The sequence below is a fragment of the Elephantulus edwardii genome, unplaced genomic scaffold (genome assembly GCF_000299155.1).
Source record: "Elephantulus edwardii isolate Elephantulus edwardi_28Jun2011 unplaced genomic scaffold, EleEdw1.0 scaffold00006, whole genome shotgun sequence".
NCBI lineage: Eukaryota > Metazoa > Chordata > Mammalia > Macroscelidea > Macroscelididae > Elephantulus > Elephantulus edwardii.
In genome coordinates, this window is record NW_006399756.1 from 22725667 (window position 1) to 22733888 (window position 8222).

Below are 8222 nucleotides of genomic sequence, written 5' to 3' on the forward strand. Positions count from 1 at the left end.
GGTGGATTGATTCAGTGACTGGGGTAATTGGGATGGGAGTGTCGGAGACAGTGCGATTGGCACAGGACAGAGCGGAGTTTAGGGCTGTTGTACATGGGGTCGCTATGAGTCGCAGGTGACTCGACGGCACATAACAACAACAACAACGTGAGTAACTGAAACCATCTTTTCTGTAGACCCCTTAGTTTTGCAGACCAATCGTATCTCTAGGTCTTTTAATTTATTTTCTCTTTAGTCCCAGGCTAGATGACACTGATAGTTTTATCACATATGGTCATTTATAAACTTTTATGACTTCTCACATTCCTCACCAACTTGGGATGTAGAAGATGAACTTTTGAAATATGTGACTTTCTTAAGAGAAGAGTAGAATGGTCCTGTGCTTTGCAGTGATGAATAAACGCTCTGGTAGAGTATCCCATCGGGAGTTGCACTGCTAACGCAAAGGTGGCGTCTCTCTCTGATGGTTGGAATCTGCCAGCCACGTTTCAAAAAGGGCTGATCTACTCCTGTGCAATTTACAGTCTTGGAAAACCCACTAGAGTGTCAGCTATGAGTTGATCCCAACTGGACAATAATTTTTACTATAGAAGACAAATGTTTATTTATGTTACTTCATTTGAGTCTCAATGTCTTTCTAATTCTAATAAAGATAGCCATTTTCCTCTGACAGGATTGTTGTAATAATTAAATGGCATTTTAAATTGTGTATACCAAGGTCCAAACAGTGCTGACGCCTAATAAGAATTCAATAAGTGGTAGATATAAGGTTCATTTTGAAAGACTAATACTGATAAACTCTCTCTGGCTACTTTCTTCTCTCATTGTATTATTTCTGCTGTTACTAGAGTCTAGCTAGCCTATAAAAGTTAGTTATTTGTGTGCATAACTTCAGACCATTTATATTATCCAACAAAAAGACATTTGTATACCAGAATGATACCTTGCTTTCTTCAGCAGCTCAGAGAGATGAGTGTTTATTCAGAAATCATTTTCATCTCTCTCCTTACTCTACCACAAATTTAGTATTCAAATATTTTACATTCCAAGACGATAATGATTCTTTTTGTTTCACATTCAGAAAAAAAATATTTTAGACTCCCTCTTTATCCTCCTCCTTCATTTGGATTTTATTCAAGCCTGACCCTCAATGTATCCACAGAAAACCCAAATTGATTGAAGACCAGGTATCTGATTTCAGAGCAGCCTGTAGGCTAAATTCAGAATGCAGAAGCTCCTTCACCTTGGGTATGAGGGAGGTGACCACAAGTCTGATCAGAACTCAGACTTTTCTCTGAGTACAATTAAGGGGGAAAATGTCAGAAGATGAGGACAAATCAAAGTGATAACTTAGTCTGAAAAGACTCTTGAACACAAAATGAAATCAGGTCCTGCAGACCGTCTGGTTCAACTTCAGACCAAAACCTATTGCTATGGAGTCAGAGTAGAAGTACTTCTTAAGGTTTGCAAGTCTGTAAACAATAAAATTATATATTTGATGCTAGAAAAGGCCCACTCTCTGTTAAGAAGTCCTAAAGTGCTTGAAACACTGTAACATTTCTTTGGAAGACATTTTCAGTAGCTGTTCACTCCATATTTTTCTTTGTCTTTCTTTCCCTCTGGCCTCACATTCCCTCTCTCCCAGAAGTCTCTTGCTTTCTTTCATTATAGATTGTTTTCTTATAATTCATATTAGCCTCGTATAAATTTAATAATTATATTATTTCTATTAATACCTTCTCCTTTCTACAGTTTGAGCATTAAGGCAATATCTTCAATCACAGGACTTCACCCAAGTAGAATATTGCCATTGAAAGCTGTCAAAAGATAGAGAAGGAAAACTTGACCACCATGCAGCTGTTTGAAAAGATATCAAAATAGTTGATGGCCCTCTCTCCTGAAAGAAAAGAGTATAAGTTTATCTGAACAAAAAGATTCTCCCCTCCTTAATCAGTACAATTTCATATCACATCCTTTCCCAGAGAAGAACATTGTGTAGAAAAAGAATGTTAGTTGAAAGAAAGACCAAGTTCAAGTAATCCCTGCAAATATTTTCATTATTGCACTACATAAGTGTTCTCAGTATTCTTTTAAACTGAGGCTTAGAATATACTTTATAATTTATACTTTTTGAACAATGTTGTTCGTATATTCCATTATAATTCTCTCTTAAGGTTTTTGGACTGGGCAATTATTGATTCTCTTCTCCAGGTGACTTTCTGTAGACACGAATGAGACTATTGACATCAATATGAAATTTTCAGAAGCTGTTTCTTCTCCAGAAAGAAATACGTAAGAGCTTATCTGGATTGTAACTATTTACGAAAGATCATGAATGCCTGTTATGGCGTCTACTCATGCTTTAGAAATCCTAAAAGCATAACCTGAGCAAATGATACAAATATGAAGCCATTAAAGTCAGCAGCCTTGAAGGATAAAAAAGACAAATTTGTTCTGAGTTAATATTTAGGGGCAAGTGCATTAGGAATGCACAAGCAGAACTCTTCATTTCATTCAAAGTTAGACCTTTGATGGTAAAACATTAAAAAATGCAGGTCATGATTTTAATGACAGCTTGCCATCAAAGGATTAAAAGTTAGCAGACAGGTATTGATCCACTTAATGGGTGGTATCAAACTTTTTTGATTCAGCTTTGCATTTGTACATTTATCTATTTTGGACACCAATCCAATAAAGTCTCTTATTTGACATTACCTTTCTGTGCCCCGTGGTACAGTATGTGCCTTGGCGTATTGAACCCTGATTGTTTCTGTAATTTCCTGAGGGCATCTGTCTACCTGCCATTTCAGAATGATTTCTTTTACAGGTCTTCATTTTCTTTGTTCCTTCAGAGACTGATATCCTTTGCAGTTTGAAACGGCCTGGATGCGTAAGCATGCAGATAAGTAAGGTATCTGAGTGCACCATCACCTGATAATGCCATCCATGCTTAAATAACTTTCCAATTATTTGACCCTATTCAGTATTATGATGAGCTACCTGAAATGGAATTTTCTGTTATCTTACCTACACCCCCAAAAGAAGTTCTAATCTTTGCATGAATAGCAAAATAAATCTTTTGGACACACAAACACTGAAGCTTTGAATTTTGAAAAGGAAGATACTGACCTTTAGAAAAAGCAGACTTCCAACATCCAATTATATGTGATGAGTCATTAAAACCAAAGCATTAATGTGTATGTGTGTTTATAATCTTCCAGATTTTGGTAAATTTGTAGTCAGAAATTTGTTTCCAACTTAAAAAAAATAAATGTGTGAAACACCTTTTCAGAAAACAGAATGAAATGCAGTGATGAAATAGATGATTATTTCCATATCTTTTCTTTTTCTCGCTTCTCTTTATTCTACTTGGTATATACTTCACTGCTCTTGACTATATGGCTCATATTTCAGAGGCAAAATACCCTAAGAGTTAAAAGGTAAACCCTAGAGAAAACAAAAAAACAACCAATAAGTCAGGATTCAAATTCCAAATCTTCCTCTAAATGTTTGTGAGGACTCATTCTCTTTGCATCTCAATATCTTTCAAAACAAAATTTGCAAATGCTACTTTCTCAAAGGATTGTTGTGAGGCTTAAAATAGATAAAAATGCTACACACTTATTTAAAAACAGGTTTCATTTAAAAAAAAATGAAAACCCTAGTGCAAATGATGGATTTTCTTTAATAATAAGCTGTCAACATGGGTTCATTTATGTCATAATGTACCATGTAAATTTAAGATGTTGAAAACAGTAAAAGTAGTGTGCGGAGGGAGGAAGTATTTTGGTACTTTTGGTAAACTCTGTTATGGTTCTAGAAACTTGAAACAGCTCTAAAATATGTCTATTTTTAAGTCTCAGCTATTACTATTGTTAAGTGCTATTGTGTTAGTTCCAACTCAATGTGACAATAGAAGGAATTGTTTTCTAGCCCTGCATTATCCTCACAGTGGATTATACTTAAGCTCATTTTTGCCAACTTTCATTTTTTGTCTTGTTGAGGGTCTTCCTTTTTTTCACTGACCCTTCACAAGATATGATGAATTTTTCCATGTTTGTTACCTTGTTGTTAAATGTCATTAGGTCAACTATGAGTCATAGTGACCCTATGCATAATAGCTCTGAACTCTGTTCTATTCGGAGACAATCTCACTGTCTCTGATAAACCTACCCCTATAACCTCAGTTATTGTGTCAATCCATCTCATCTGGGTCTACCTCTCCTGTGCTGTCCCTGAACTCTTCCCAGCATGATACCTTCTCCAAAGACTAGTCCCTTCTGACTATATGCCCAAGGTATGTGAGACTGAATCTCAAAATCCTTATCTCCAAGGAGCAGTTTGGTTTCACCCTCTCCAGGCAGACCTGTTAGTTCTTTTGGCAGTCCATGAAGTATTTACTACCCTTTTCCAGAACCTCTACTAAATGGTATCAGCTCTTCTTCAGTCATTCTTGGTCATTGTCCAGCTCTCTGATGCATAGCAAGTAATTATGAAGACCATGGCCTGGATCAGGTGCACCTTAGTCTCTAGACTGATATTCTTCCTCTTTAGCACTCTAGAGATGTCCAGATTGCAGATTTTTCTAATTCGTCTTTTGATTTCCTGACTGATAGTGCCAAGAGGGTTGATTGTGGAATCGTTGTTAACGACCTCAATCTCTTCTCCTTCTATCATGGTGATGCCAATTGATCCAGTGGTGAGAATCTTTGTTTTCTTCATATTGAGCTTCAATCCATGTTGCAAACTACAGTCCTCAACTTTCTAGGAAATGCTTAAGGCCTTGCTCAGTTTAAGCAAATAACATTGTGTCATCTGCATAATGCAGGTTGTTGATAGTCTTCCTCCAATTCTGATGCCACATTCCTCCTCACAAAATCCAGCCTCTCAAATTATCTGTTCTGCATACAGATTGAAAATGTATCAAGATAGCACACATCCCTAATACATTCCTTTTCCGATTTTAACATTTTAAACAAAGTGTGGAAATTACAGAACTATACCATTAATATTACACAGAAACAATTCCTGCTGAAGAACGTTAACAGAGAACTAACAGAACATCTGGGTTTAGAAAAGGTCATGGCACTAGCAAAATCATTGCTACTGTCAGATGGATCTTTGTCTGTAAGTAAAGAGTTGTTGTTGTTGTTGTTGTTGTTGTTAAGTACCGTTGAGTTGTAGATGACTCATAGCGACCCTATGATCAAATGACCTGAATACTTGTATAACTTTCACCATTTCTCCATGTTTAAAGAGTTTCCAGAGGCAAGCTATTTCAGAAGTGGATACCACTCCTGCTTTCAAGTTTGTTTTAAGTGTGAACCTCCACCAAACACTGTCCACCATGGGTAACCATTATCCCATTTGATACATCAGTGTCACAGTGTTTAGCATCACAACAACCACAAGTTACCTCTGTACTGAAAACGTTTGACCAAAACCAATTAAAACCAGGCCTGAGGGCCACAGATTAAAATCAAGCACCTTTGGCTTGGCAGCATAACTTTCTATCCACCAGGCCAACAGAGCTCTCACTTTGTTGTTGTTAAGGGTTGTTGAGTCATAGACGACTCACAGCAACCCTATGAACGAAAGACCTGAACACTTGTATAACTTTAAGCGTTTCTACATGTTCACACCAACAGGTGTGAGTTGACTTGATTTGGCCTCCTATTTTAAAACACATTTGGACAGCAGTATGAGTCTGGAATCGAGGTTGGAAGTCCTCTGCAGCAACTGGATTCTACAAGAGGTTTGTTTGCTGGTTCTGGTGAGGATTAGGGTGGAATGTTCACTCACCAATGGGTGTGAGTTGATTTGATTCAGCCTCCTATTTACAGCAAAGAGTACCAGAGGAATCTATGTTCCATTGACTATGCAAAGGCATTTGACTCTGTGGGTCACAACAAATTACGGCTAGTAGTGAGAAGAATAGGGAATCCCAGAGCTCCTAATTGTGTTCATGTGAAACCTATACTTGGACCAGGAGGCAGTCATCAGAACAGAATCTTTTCCATAGCAGTTATCAAACAAAAACTCTTCCTTATCCACTTGGTTTCAACTCATAGCAACCCTCTGAACCTGTGCATTCATTATAAGGAGAGGCTGTCCATCTTTGTCTTGTGGAGAAACTGGTGAATTAAAGCTTTTTTTAATTAAAAAATCGATATCTTATACAATATACCAGCAGGACGAACAGAGCTATTATTAGAAATCTGTAAAGGTAGAGGCACCACTAGTGGTCTAGTGGCAAGAAGCTGTGTTGCAATTCCAAAGACACAGGGTTCGAATCCACCAGTTTCTCTATGGGAGAAGGATGGGCAGTGTCCTTCCCAGCAATCAACAGCCTTTGAGGGTCAGCTATGGGCTGGTTCTGCCTTGAAGACACACAACAACAACAATGATCAATTTTATTTAGCATGGATTTACTACCCCTGATCTCTTTATTCTTTCTTTGGTAATAATTCTCAGAATCTTCTTTCTTCTTTGTTAGGTTTTTTAAAGAATAAACCAGGATTTACAGTGACCCAATGAACAAGAGATAAGAATCTTGCCTTATCCTGTGTCATTTCATTATCTTAGAGATACTTGAGTCTATTGTGACAGTCACTGGGTCAATCTGATCTTGTTAAGAGTCTTCTTCTCTTTCACTGACCATCTAACTTTCTCAGCATGGTATCTTTTTCCAAGAACTAGTCTCTCTTAGGAACATACACAAAGGATGTGAGACACATGGAACCATTTTACATATTCTTCATATCTATATAAATGTACCCTTATATGTCTAAAAACACAAACACAACAAAAATAAATATATATGATATTAGCCCATAATATGTAGCAGTAGTTTTTATGTGTATGAGTGGTATTGTTGCTGTTATACACTGTATAGTAGGCACCGACTCATAGATGACCCTTCAGGGGATTTTTCAGAGGCTGTAAATTGCAAGGGAGGAGAGTGCCCACCTTTCTTCTTTGGAGCACATGATAGTTTTGAACTATGTACATTTGGGCTGGCAACATAACTGCTTACCCCGAGGCCAACAGGGAGGGATCTCTGGTGGCCCAAGGCTAAGAAGTTGCACTAGCATCTCAAAGGCACAAGGTTTGAAACCACCCATTCATTGTGTCAGGGAAAAAGGATGGGTAATCTCTTTCCATGCAATTAAGGAGGGTCAGCTATGGGCCATTCCTACTGAAGGGCACACAACCGGAAGACACTGGTAAGAAGCTGATGGTAAGAAACGGCACTGCAATCCCCAGAACATGTGGTTCAAATCCACCAGCTGTTTCACAGCAGAAGGATCAGCGAATCTCCTCGTGTGCAATTTGCAGCCTCTGACAATCCTCTGGAGAGTCAGATCTAAATCGATGCCTGAGAGTTCCCTGACTGGATGAGTAGACTATACTTCATTCATTATAACATTGATGACATTTGGATTTTCCAATTATATGATATCTGACAATTATGGATTTTCTATGGACACGGTTACATAATTTTCGAAGAGCAAACGCAGTCATTTCTCTTAAGTATATGCTGTATATGCTAAAGGGCTGAGTTGCTGGATCATGGAATAGCATATGCATATGATTACTTGAAAAAACATTGAAAAAAGTTTTTCAAAGATGATAATTTACTATCTCAACATTATCAAATGGGGATGCATGCTGTTCAGTGTCCTCAGAACAACATGAATTCTCATTTGATGATTATATTGGCAGTGTGTTATCCTGGGCTTGTGTGCACAGTGGCATCTCACAATTTTACTTTATATTTTCCAAATGACTGCTTATGTTGAACTGCTTTCATTCAATTTTATACCCTTTTAAGTATCTTCTTTTGTAAAGCATCTGTTTAAGTGTATTTTCCAAGTTTTCCCCCCAATTACTTTGCTAATTATTTTGTTACTGATCTGCATGTATTTTTTATGTTTTTTTAAATCTGAGTCTAATAATAGAATGTTTATCGCAATGCTTTTCTCCCAATTGATGGATTAAATTTTTATGTTGTCTCAGTGAGAAGTTCTTGATTTAAAAATGTCCAATTTAACTTTTTCTAAGTGTTGAAACTGAGGAGGACCTGAAGCACTTGATGCAGAAGGTCAAGGACTGTAGCCTTCAATGTGAATTGAAGCTCAATATCAAGAAAATAAAGATTCTCGCCACTGAGCCAATTGGCAGCATCATGATGGATGGTGAAAAGAATGAGACTGTAAACA